We start from the raw sequence: 14101 nt of genomic DNA on the forward strand, positions 1-14101 counted from the left end.
TGATCAGTCAACCTGATTAGAATATAGAGGGTAACAGTCTCCCATGGATCAGTCAACCTGATTAGAATATAGAGGGTAACAGTCTCCCATGGACTCAGTCAACCTGATTAGAATATAGAGGGTAACAGTCTCCCATGGACTCAGTCAACCTGATTAGAATATGGACGGTAACAGTCTCCCATGGATCAGTCAACCTGATTAGAATATAGAGGGTAACAGTCTCCCATGGATCAGTCAACCTGATTAGAATATAGAGGGTAACAGTCTCCCATGGATCAGTCAACCTGATTAGAATATAGAGGGTAACAGTCTCCCATGGACTCAGTCAACCTGATTAGAATATAGAGGGTAACAGTCTCCCATGGACTCAGTCAACCTGATAAGAATATGGACGTTAACAGTCTCCCATGGATCAGTCAACCTGATTAGAATATAGAGGGTAACAGTCTCCCATGGATCAGTCAACCTGATTAGAATATAGAGGGTAACAGTCTCCCATGGATCAGTCAACCTGATTAGAATATAGAGGGTAACAGTCTCCCATGGATCAGTCAACCTGATTATAATATAGAGGGTAACAGTCTCCCATGGATCAGTCAACCTGATTATAATATAGAGGGTAACAGTCTCCCAAGGATCAGTCAACCTGATTAGATTATAGGGTAACAGTCTCCCATGGACCCAGTCAACCTAATTAGAATATAGAGGGTAACAGTCTCCCCTTGATCAGTCAACCTGATTAGAAAAGGTAACAGTCTCCAATGGATCAGTCAACCTGATTAGAAGAGAGGGTAACAGTCTCCCATGAATCAGTCAACCTGATTAGAATATAGAGGGTAACAGTGTCCCCTTGGTCAGTCAACCTGATTAAAATATAGGGGGTAACAGTCTCCCGTGGATCAGTCAAACTGATTAGAATATAGAGGGTAACAGTCTCCCGTGGATCAGTCAAACTGATTAGAATATAGAGGGTAACAGTCTCCCGTGGATCAGTCAAACTGATTAGAATATAGAGGGTAACAGTGTCCCCTTGGTCAGTCAACCTGATTAAAATATAGGGGGTAACAGTCTCCCGTGGATCAGTCAAACTGATTAGAATATAGAGGGTAACAGTCTCCCGTGGATCAGTCAAACTGATTAGAATATAGAGGGTAACAGTCTCCCATGGACTAAGTCAACCTAATTAGAATATAGGGTAACAGTCTCCGCTTGATCAATCAACCTGATTAGAATTACAAAGGACCTTGTGAATAGACTGATGCTTTGTCAGACTACTCCAGTCCCTCTTGTTATACGGTGAATGAGACCAATGAGAAAGTGTTCATGATTGTTAATACTGAACTCCAACACAATACAAAACCGAACGTAACGTTCTGCAGGGCTAGACAGCAACTATGCAAAAAAAAAACTAAACAAGATCCCACAAACTCTGATGGAAATCAGGCTGCCTAAGTATGATCCCCAACGATAAACAGCTGCCTCTGATTGGGAACCCGGCCAACAATGAAATAGAACACATAGATTTGCCTACCCAAGTCACACCCTGACCAAACCAAAATAGAGAATTAAAAGGATCTCTAAGGTCAGGGCGTGACAATAACATATTACCTTTTTTCCAGCGGCAGATTATGCTCGATAATGTCAAAGCCACACTGAAGTCTAACAAAACAGCTCCCACAATCTTTTTATGATCAATTTTGCTCAGCCAGTCATCAGTCGTTTGTGTAAGTGCTGTGCTTGTTGAATGTCCTTCCCTATAAGCATTATATAGAGATAGAGGCACATTGTATAGAGGTATATTATATAGAGGTGTATTGCTGAACGTCTGTTGTCAATGTACTTGCAGTAAAATATTATCGTATCTGGTCAAACATACTCTTTCCAAAAGTTTACTAAGGGTTGTTAGCAGGCTGATTGGTTTGCTATTTGAGCCAGTAAAGGGGGCTTTACTCTTCTTGGATAGTGAATGTCTTTTGCTTACCTCCAGGCCTGAGGGCACACACTTTCTAGTAAGCTTAGATTGAAGATATGGTAAATAGGAGTGGAAATATCGTCCGCAATTATCCCAACTGTCAGACCCCGGTGGCTTGTCATTGTTGATAGAGAACAATATTTTTCTCACCTCATCCACACTCACTTTACCGAATTAAAAATGACAATGCTTGTGTTTCATCATTTGTTTAGTTATACTTGGATGTGTAATGTCGCTGTCTGTTGAAGGCATGTCATGCCTAAATGTGCTAATTTTGGCAATGAAAAAAGTAATTGTCAGTGGGCTTTGTAATGAATGAGCCATCTGATGCAATGAATGATGAAACTAAAGTTTGCCTTTTTGCCCAAAATGTTCAAATCTTTTTTATTATCGTTCTTTATTTCATAGTTTCTTCTTCTTCATATTCAGTTTACATTATTTCAAACTATACATTTGCATGTTAGTTGTGCAGCCAGACTTATTGTAAGGGCTGTCGCTCTCCTCATCCTCGGACGAGGAGAGGAGAGAAGGATCATCAGACCAAAATGCAGCATTAGGGAAATAAGCCATCTTTTATTTAACACGACGATGGCAACACGAAAAAACAAAACACTTTCAAAAATACAAAACAAGAAAACGACGTAGACGAAACCTGAACATAAACTTACATAACTAAACGTAACACTTACGGACAGGAAACAGACTACATCGAAACGAAACGAACAACCGAACAGTCCCGTATGGTGCAAGACATAACACAGATACGGAAGACAATCACCCACAAACAAACAGTGAGAACACCCTACCTAAATATGACTCTTAATTAGAGGAGAACGCAAAACACCTGCCTCTAATTAAGAGCCATACCAGGCAACCAAAACCAACATAGAAACAGATAACATAGACTGCCCACCCAAAACACATGCCCTGACCTAAACACATACAAAAAACAACATAAAACAGGTCAGGACCGTTACACTTATTTGCCAATCATTTTGCTGCGTCCCTCTCAACCATACAATTTTGCAGCTCATCACCACTGCCATCACCCCCCCCCCATATCCATTCCTGTACACTTCTTCTTATCTACAAACCCATTCAATCTCACCACTAACTGTGTGTGTATTTGCGAATGTGTGTTTTTTCTGATCTGCGTGTGTGTGTTTGATTGCACATGCTGGCATGTGTGTGTGTATATGTGTGGTGTGTGTATTCATGCCTAGGTGATTATATGTGTGTGGGTGTGTGTGTGTGTGTGTGTGTGTGTGTGTGTGTGTGTGTGTGTGTGTGTGTGTGTGTGTGTGTGTGTGTGTGTGTGTGTGTGTGTGTGTGTGTGTGTGTGTGTGTGTGTGTGTGTGTGTGTGTGTGTGTGTGTGGATGCTCAGTGAGACTGATCATTCCTGGATCCACATTAAAGAGATTTTCTTTCCCTCATCCCTACCTCATCTGTTCCTTGACTTCAACTCACCGAAGACATGGTATTGTAGTTATCTAGAACTGCAGATAGTCTTCAGAGAGAGAGAGAGAGAGAGAGAGAGAGAGAGAGGGAGGAAGAGAGAGAGGGAGAGCGAGAGGGGGGGGGCAAGACGGGGGAGAGCGAGAGGGGGGGAGAAAGAAAGGGAGAAATAGCGAGAGAGAGAGGGAGAGAGAGAGAAAGATGGGGAGAAAGAAAGATGGGGAGAAAGAGAGAGAGAGAGAGAGAGAGAGAGAGAGAGAGAGAGAGAGAGAGAGAGAGAGAGAGAGAGAGAGAGAGAGAGAGAGAGAGAGAGAGAGAGAGAGAGAGAGAGAGAGAGAGAGAGAGAGAGAGAGAGAGAGAGAGAGAGAGCGAGAGGGGGGGGGGCAAGACGGGGGAGAGCGAGAGGGGGGAGAAAGAAAGGGAGAAATAGCGAGAGAGAGAGGGAGAGAGAGAGAAAGATGGGGAGAAAGAAAGATGGGGAGAAAGAGGGAGAGAACGAGAGAGAGAGAACGAGAGAGAGAGAACGAGAGAGAGAGAACGAGACAGAGAACGAGACAGAGAACGAGACAGAGAACGAGACAGAGAACGAGACAGAGAACGAGACAGAGAGAACGAGACAGAGAACAAGACAGAGAGAACGAGACAGAGAGAACGAGACAGAGAGATCCAACGCAACCCTTTTTTAGAAGTCATTTCTGCTGTACCCTGATAATCACAGCAAAGCGGTGGTTGTTCTATGGTGCTGGTCTCATTTTATAGCACTGTTACTAATGTTACCTCAGTGTTGAAAGTGGACATTTTCAAGATTTTTTTTATGCTGTGAAGTAGGCATGTGGATGAAGGTGAATAATATCTCCTTCTTTCCTGACAAAAAGTAAGCTGAGATAAATATATATATATTTTGTCCCCCTAAGGGAGATTATTCATGGGCATTCAAGTGATTTTGACTGATGAAAGGAGGTATGCAAATGCTTAAAAACTAATTTGTCCAACGACCACATGTCCATAACATTAGACCTGCAGCATGGCGTGACTGCTGAAGACAATAGAGAGGCTCTAATGTGTTAGGGGGAGTCAACATATTATTGACACGACTCAATACTGATGATGACATCAACTGCCCTGTCAACAAGATGAGTGGCTCACAAAATAGCTGCCCAACTCCCAGCAGCCACGGTGTGTGTGTGTGTGTGTGTGTGTGTGTGTGTGTGTGTGTGTGTGTGTGTGTGTGTGTGTGTGTGTGTGTGTGTGTGTGTGTGTGTGTGTGTGTGTGTGTGTGTGTGTGTGTCACCCTGGCTGGCGAATGTTCATTAAGTTGTTTTCCGATCAGAGTGGAGGGATCAATACTCAGCTCCAAGTGATTTACACATTGCATGTCCACCTCAGCTACAAATACCAGACTCTGGAGGACCTAATGGTGTTCTTAACAATGAAATGGACACAGTCGATTTACAAACTCATGAAATATAGAGACCAATTTGGCTTAATAGGTCCACTGTATTTCCAAATGCAATGGAAACACTGTCCCCCCCAAACAACAAAGCAACTGAAGAATAGCATTCACACCCCCAAGTCCTTTAGTTGTTGAATACAGTGTTCTTATTTACTAAGGACAACGGATATACAGTATAAAGTGAATAACCTTGAAGCCAAGATCAGACCTGTCGTCTTAAAATGGCATAGGTATTGATTTCAGTTTGTGTTCATTTTATTATTTGTGGAGAAGCTTGTGAGAACATAAATGTATCATGGATAATTTTCTCGATTGCTTCTGTCTGGTGTTTTATAATACGGCAAGTGTGTGTTTGTGAGTGTGTGCTTGTGTGCTTTTGCACCAGGAGACATAATATAACAAGCTACAGAATGAGACGATTGAGGCTCTGCTGTATTTTAATTAAAAGTGGTTTTCAGAAACATTATGATCCGTCAATTCAGAGTCTAGGCTTAAGTGGCTGTGTTTCAAGTAGTTGGAAAAAACTCCAAGGTGTCTCTCACTAGAAATGTAGTTTTGTTGGCGCGTGAATGAGGTGCGTGCTCTTCGTTATTAATCTTCTCTATTGAACATACTATTCTCCATCTTAAATATTATCGTTTATTTAGATATTAGAGTACCTGAGGATTAATTAGAACTATCGTTTGACTTGTTTTGAGGAAGTTTACTGGTCATTTTTTGGGATTTGTTTTTAAGCATGTTGAACGAGTGGATTACTGAATCAAGCGCGCCAACTAAACTGACTTTTTTTGGGATATAAAGAAGGACTTTATCAAACAAATGACCATTCATTGTGTAGCTGGGACCCTTGGGATTGCAATCAGAGGAAGATTTTCAAAGGTAAGTGATTTATGTAATCGCTATTTGTGATTTTGTGACACCTGTGCTGGTTGAAAAAGTTTTGGTGTGGGGCGCTGTCCTCAGATAACCACATGGTATGCTTTCGCCATAAAGCCTTTTTGAAATCTGACAACGCGGTTAGATTAACAAGAAGTTAAGCTTTTCAATGATGTATGACACTTGTATTATGATGAATGTTTAATATTACGTTTTTTGTCATTTGAATTTCGCGTTCCGCATTTTCACCGAATTTTGTCGTAGGTGTCCCGCTAGCGCGAGCGTTTTTTAACCTAAAAACACTTCGAAATGTGACATTTGCAACAACTTTGACATTTGACGTTTGAGAAACATGGATGAAAGTTTCACCAACTTTGTTGTTTATTCTAAAGCTCAGGATTGTTGGTGTTTGTTGGAGAATTTTCTCTGTGCGTATATGTGTTGGTATCTGCATGTGTGCGTGTGTGAATCCGTGTGTGTGTTAGCGTTGGGATGAGTGAAGTCCAGTTTTTCTGTCCCTCAAAGCTTCCACACGTCCCAGTTTTTAGAGGTCAGCTTTTTTTTAAAAACAATGTATCATCTCTATAGGCAATAAAGAGATAATGGCATGAGAGAGTGACCTTTAGCTTTAATATAAAAGTAATGTGAGCAAAAGCAGTGTAATCATGTGATTTCTGGAACAAGTTAAATGTCTGAGTGCTTTATTTTTATTTTGAAAAGACTCTTCAAACTGACTCACTCAACCCCAGTCATTCACAACGTTACCTTCAAACTGACTCAATCAACCCCAGTCATTCACAACATTACCTTCAAACTGACTCACTCAACCCCAGTCATTCACAACATTACCTTCAAACTGACTCACTCAACCCCAGTCATTCACAACGTTACCTTCAAACTGACTCACTCAACCCCAGTCATTCACAACGTTACCTTCAAACTGACTCAATCAACCCCAGTCATTCACAACATTACCTTCAAACTGACTCAATCAACCCCAGTCATTCACAACATTACCTTCAAACTGACTCACTCAAACCCAGTCATTCACAACATTACCTTCAAACTGACTCACTCAACCCCAGTCATTCACAACATTACCTTCAAACTGACTCACTCAACCCCAGTCATTCACAACATTACCTTCAAACTGACTCACTCAACCCCAGTCATTCACAACGTTACCTTCTGACATCTATTCAAAGTTCTGCTTTAACTCATTATTTTTAGCTTCAGGTTGGTTGGTTTTATAATCAGTATACAGTTGAAGTCAGAAGTTTACATACAGCTTAAATTGTATTTCTTTCATCACATTCCCAGTGGGTCAGTTGACATACACTCAATTAGTATTTGGTAGCATTGTCTTCACATTATTTAACTTGGGTCAAACGTTTCAGGGAGCTTTTCACAAGCTTCCCACAATAAGTTGGGTGAATTTTGGCCCATTCCTCTTGACAGAGCTGGTGTAACTGAGTCAGGTTTGTAGGCCTCCTTGCTCGCACACTCTTTTTCAGTTCTGTCCACAAATGTTCTATAGGATTGAGGGCGGGGCTGTGTGATGGCCACTCCAATACCTTGACTTTGTTGTCCTTTAGCTATTTTGCCACAACTTTGGAAGTATGCTTGGGGTCATTGTCCATTTGGAAGACCCATTTGCGACTAAGCTTCAACTTCCTGACTGATGTCTTGAGATGTTGCTTCAATAAATCCACATAATTTTCCTTCCTCATGATGTCATCTATTTTGTGAAGCGCACCAGTCAGTCCTGCAGCAAAGCACCCCCACAACATGATGCTGCCACCCCTGTGCTTCACGTTTGGGATGGTGTTCTTCGGCTTGCAAGCCCCCCCTTTTTTCCTCCAAACATAACGATGGTCATTATGGCCAAACAGTTATGTTTTTGTTTCAGCAGACCAGAGAACATTTCAACAAAAAGTTCGATCTTTGTCCCCATGTGCAGTTGCAAACCGTAGTCTGGCTTTTTATGGCAGTTTTGGGGCAGTGGCTTCTTCCTTGCTGAGCGGCCTTTCAGGTTATGTCGATATAGGACTCGTTTTACTGTGGATATAGATACTTTTGTACCTCTTTCCTCCAGCATCTTCACAAGGAGCTTTGCTGTTGTTCTAGGATTGATTTTCCCTTTTCGCACCAAAGTATATTAATCTCTAGGAGACAGAACGTGTCTCCTCCCTGAGCGCTATGACGGCTGCATGGTCCCATGGTGTTTATACTTGCGTAATATTGTTTGTACAAATGAACGTGGTACCTTCATGCGTTTGTAAAATGCGCCCAAGGATGAACCAGACTTGTGGATGTATACCATTGTTTTTCTGAGATCTTGGCAGATTTATTTTGATTTTCCAATAATGTCAATCAAAGATGCACTGAGTTTGAAGGTAGGCCTTGAAATACATCCACAGGTTCACCTCCAATTGACTCCAATTATATCAATTAGTTTATCAGAAGCTTCTAAAGCCATGACATAATTTCTGGAATTTTCCAAGCTGTTTAAAGGCACAGTCAACTTAGTGTATGTAAACTTCTGACTCACTGGAATTGTGAGACAGTGAATTATAAGTGAAATAATCTGTCTGTAAACAATTGTTGGAAAAATGACTTGTGTCATGCACAAAGTAGATGTCCTAACCGACCTGCCAAAACTATAGTTTGTTAACAAGACATTTGGGGAGTGATTATATTTGGGGAGTGACATTTGGGGAGTGATTATGATTATATTTCACATGAAGTTTAACAGGTGATTATATTTCACATAAAGTATTGGGGTGGATCAGCTTAATATTGCGGAAAGAATGTTGCTTCCAATGTAAATGTCTGCATCATTTCCAATCCCCCATATTTTTTTGGGTAAATATATATATCCATACACGTATGCATACATATACACACATATACATACACATACCTATATAGACATACATACTTTTTTAAAGAATATACCTTTATTTTTATTCCCCGCAAACCCTACCACCAATCCCCCAATTGGAGTAAACTTATAAACACTTCTGCTTTTACCTTCAATTTCTACATCTTATACCTATCTTACAGACACAGTCCACTTTACAATAGTTCTCTCTTAGTTGTTCTTAGTCCTTCCTCTATTTCTGATGTCCATCCAGTTTGATTTCCACTTGTAACTGTGCTATTTCAAAAAAGCTCCGAACCTATATACATTTCACAGATCCCGTATGTTTTACATTGTTTATCTTGTTATTAGTCCCACCCTTCAGCTCCACTCAACCCTTCCCATCTATCTTCCAACATCATCCATTTCGGATTTTTATTTGCCATATATTTGATGCTGTGATGCTTCACAAAATATCTGAACCTTCCTATTCTCATAGCTTCTACAGATTGTAAATTAAAAATAAACATTTTTGCTAAAATAATTATTATATTATTGATTGATTGACTATTTTTTACACTATTTTAGCGGAACAACGTACCTACTTACATTAAACTTTTAATCATTTAATTACTTCCCTTACAAAAAAACACATGTGAAATGTGCAAATTGTTGAGCTGAAATTTTTATGTGAAAACAAAAGAGAAACATTTTGAGGTTACTTCAAATCAAATTAAATCAAATCCAATTGTATTAGTCACATGCACCGAATACAACAGGTGTAGACGTTTACAGTGAAATGCTTACTTTAACGTTCAAATGTTGTCACGTTTAGTTTCATGGTGTCACGTGTTGATTAGACTTGTTGACACGTTATCGTGTCAACTTCACATGAGATAGCCTGAAATTCGTGTCGTTTTTTTCTGTAAACCACAAAACTGGGGCCAAGTAGCACAGCGACAATGACCCACAGGTCCATGAGTCCACCGGTCTCAGATTCCAGACATCTCCCCTCTGGATTGGTGGTGGCCCTGTTATTCCGATATTAACTGATACAGCCATTTAATTACATGGCTCTACATTTCTGCTCAGAGGGTATCAAACACACACACACACACACACACACACAGACGCACACACAGACGCACACACACACAAACACATACACACACAGACGCACACACAGACGCACACACACACACACACACACACACACACACACACACACACACACACACACACACACACACACACACACACACACACACACACACACACACACACACACACACACACACACACACATGCACACATAACACACAAACACACACACTCACTCACACACACACACACACATACACAAGCACTCGTATGGTTAAGTGTGTCTCTTTCCCCTCTGGTCACTGTGTAGATGATAATTAACATTCCATCATTGATCATGGTTTGTAAACTTGAATTTAATTTGAAACGATATAGTAATTGAAGTGGCAGAGGCGGTGTACGGTTGTGAATGTTAAACGGGAACCTCCCGTGGGTCGCAATGTGTCAGTTAGAGGTCCTACATAGCACTCTGTTCCCTGTGTAGTGCACTACCTTTGGCCTCAGTATATAATTATCATTTATATGGTCGAAATCTGTTGTTGCTTGATTCCCAATTCCCTACAATGACACGAATCTCCATCACCAGAAATCAATGAATACAGATGTATAAGTAGAGAACATGACAAACAACTATCATTTTAATTGAGCGCTAACGGTCTACTAACAGGGTTATTTCTCTGCCTTGTGTTTTCTTGTCTGATTTGTGGTATTACAGGAGATTAACAGGTGTTCACACAAGCGAGTGAGTGAGAGGCATTTGAAAAATCAAAAGTCACTATTTTGTCGCGAATGTTTCAGTGGAATTACTGACAATTTCATCTGCTGTTATTCTGCTGTCAAATCTTTTTTTTTTTTTTTTTTTTTTTTTATCCCCTTTTCTCCCCAATTTTCGTGGTATCCAATCGCTAGTAATTACTATCTTGTCTCATCGCTACAACTCCCGTACGGGCTCGGGAGAGACGAAGGTCGAAAGTCATGCGTCCTCCGAAGCACAACCCAACCAAGCCGCACTGCTTCTTTAACACAGCGCCCCTCCAACCCGGAAGCCAGCCGCACCAATGTGTTGGAGGAAACACCGTGCACCTGGCCCCCTTGGTTAGCACGCACTGCGCCCAGCCCGCCACAGGAGTCGCTGGAGCGCGATGAGACAAGGAAATCCCTACCGGCCAAACCCTCCCTTACCCGGACGACGCTAGCCCAATTGTGCGTCGCCCCACGGACCTCCCGGTCGCGGCCGGCTGCGACAGAGCCTGGGGGCGAACCCATCTAGACCACTGCGCCACCCGGGAGGCTCTGCTGTCGAATCTTAACCACTTTTTTTTTGTAAACAACGTAAGAATATTCTAAGATAAATGCACAAAGCAAAGGACTAGAGGTCAAGCGGGAATTAATGGTCAATGGAAATAGTTGTTTTTTCTGTAACTGAAGATGAATGGGTCACAGACACGGGAGGAATTTCAGTTCATAGATACACGTGCCAAGTTCTCAAAGTTTACGTTAGTCCCCTTAGCTAGAGTTACATTACAGGTCATGTTGTATCATATCTCAAGTCATGTTCAATAGACATAATGACTACTTGTCACGGCCGTCGAATGAAGTGGACCAAAGCGCAGCGTGGTGAGCGTACATATTCCTTTTATTAGAAATGACGCCGACAATACAATAACAAAACAACTGTGAAGCTTAAGGGCTATGTGCTACAAACAAAGTTAACTTCCCACACTGAAATGAGGGAAAAGGGATATCTAAGTATGGTTCCCAATCAGAGACAACGATAGACAGCTGTCCCTGATTGAGAACCCTTCCCGGCCAAAACATAGAAATAGAAAATCATAGAAAACAAAAACATAGAATGCCCACCCCAAATCACACCGTGACCAAACCACAGGGCGTGACACTATTATCCAACACGGTATAAATTAAACAACATACTCCAGCTCTGGAACATCTGCATCTGTTTTGTACAGCCATTTTACTGTTCAATATTTCATGTGTCATCATTTGAAGTTCCAGGGGATGATACATTTGATCAAATAAGATTTAAATTAATAAGTGATGAAATTGTAATTCAGCTTGTCTGTCAGTCATCTGGTGGCTGTAGCTATTTCTGGGGTATTCATTTTTTTACCCAGAGGTCTTTGTTATATTCTTAATACTTACCGTTAGTTTTTTCTCCACTCAGAGTGTGTTTAGACAGGAAGCAGGAAATACACAAGGTGACAACCTCGCTCAATGAAGGCTTCATTCAAGTTGCAGGTCTTTGAAATGTCAAGGTTTTCTACATGTAGGGAATATATAGGATGTTGGCCCGTTAGACACCCTATACCACGTTATATCAGTCAATGTAGCTCTCTCCCTCTTTGAACCTTTGTATTTGTAGCCGCAACATAATGTCAAGGATGTACGCCTTAACCTTGTTTGGAATAGCAAACCCAAATAAAAGTCCACAGACAGTGACTCTTCCGTGAACACAGCCACATTTCCGTGAACGTGAGCAGTCTAAAGCTCTCTCAAAACCGACCATTTTGGGCCCAGTTTATCACACTGTAGAAACAACCCAAACTGTGGTCATTAACTCTGTAGTCTACATCCCAAATGATTTACAAAAGGCTTTCTGCTTTCAAGGCATTCTGTCCTTCTGTTCTATCTAACTAAAGTAGGAAGGCAGTGGATGAGAAGAGAATCAGACGCAGTGACAGATACACAGGGATAGTTAACAGCTAGAAATCTCTCCAATTTCTCCGACTCCACACCAGTCACTTGTTCATTGATCTGTTGTCAGGGATATTAAAAGGGAATGTGAGGAATCCCTGTGTTACGGTGTTACTGTTGACCGCCGTCTGCTGTGTGACAGTCAATTAAAATGAGGAACGGAAGGAATGGAATCATCAGAGCGGGACAATTCAGACTCAGACAGGATAAACGATTGGCGTTCTCCAGAGTCTTCCAGTAAAATGGCTGAAGTCGTTTGTTTTCCGATAATAAGAAAATTAAGTGTTGAAGGTTAATCCTACAAATACACTAGTAGAGGATGAAAATCTATGGACATATTGTAATTTATGCTAATATATTTACATAATTTACTTTCTGGTAATCTATTTACATATTGTAAATTATGTTAATCTATTAACATATTGTGCTTTCTGTTCATCTATTTAGATATTGTGCTTTCTGGTAATCTATATACATATTGTGCTTTCTGTTAATGTATTTACATATTGTAAATTCTGTTAATATATTTACATAATGTGCATTCTGTTAATCTATTTGCATATTGGTCTTTCTGGTAATCTATTTACATATTGGTCTTTCTGTTAATGTATTTATATAATGTGCTTTCTGGTAATCTATTTGCATATTGGTCTTTCTGTTAATCTATTTACATATTGGTCTTTCTGTTAATCTATTCATATATTGGTCTTTCTGTTAACAGAAAGCACGATATGTAAATAGATTACCAGAAAGACCAATATCTAAATAGATTAACAGAAAGCACATTATGTAAATACATTAACAGAAAGACCAATATCTAAATACATTAATGTGTGAAAGTTAAATATTTAAAAAAAAATAGATTTTGAATTTCGCGCCCTGCACTTTGAGCTGGATGTTGTCATAAGTGTACCGGTGTCGGGCTGCCCCCGTAAAAGGTTAATCTATTTAGATATTGGTCTTTCTGGTAATCTATTTACGTGTTCTGATTTCTTTTTAGAAACACGTTCAGCTCCCATGTATTGCCCAGGACTGACCCAGGGCTGACCCAGGGCTGACCCAGGACTGACCCAGGACACCATGATTACCATATTCTATCTACCCCAGGACTGACCCAGGACTGACCCAGGACTGACCCAGGACTGACCCAGGACACCATGATTACCGTAGTCTATCTACCCCAGGACTGACCCAGGACTGACCCAGGACCGACCCAGGACTGACCCAGGACACCATGATTACCGTATTCTATCTACCCCAGGACAGACCCAGGACTGACCCAGGACTGACCCAGGACCGACCTAGGACTGACCCAGGACTGACCCAGGACACCATGATTACCGTAGTCTATCTACCCCAGGACTGACCCAGGACTGAACCAGGACTGACCCAGGACTGACCCAGGACACCATGATTACCGTATTCTATCTACCCCAGGACTGACCCAGGACTAACCCAGGACTGACCCAGGACTGACCCAGGACTGACCCAGGACACCATGATTACCGTAGTCTATCTACCCCAGGACTGACCCAGGACTGACCCAGGACCGACCCAGGACTGACCCAGGACTGACCCAGGACACCATGATTACCGTATTCTATCTACCCCAGGACTGACCCAGGACTGACCCAGGACTGACCCAGGACTGACCCAGGACTGACCCAG

The sequence above is a fragment of the Salvelinus fontinalis genome, chromosome 30 (genome assembly GCF_029448725.1).
Source record: "Salvelinus fontinalis isolate EN_2023a chromosome 30, ASM2944872v1, whole genome shotgun sequence".
NCBI lineage: Eukaryota > Metazoa > Chordata > Actinopteri > Salmoniformes > Salmonidae > Salvelinus > Salvelinus fontinalis.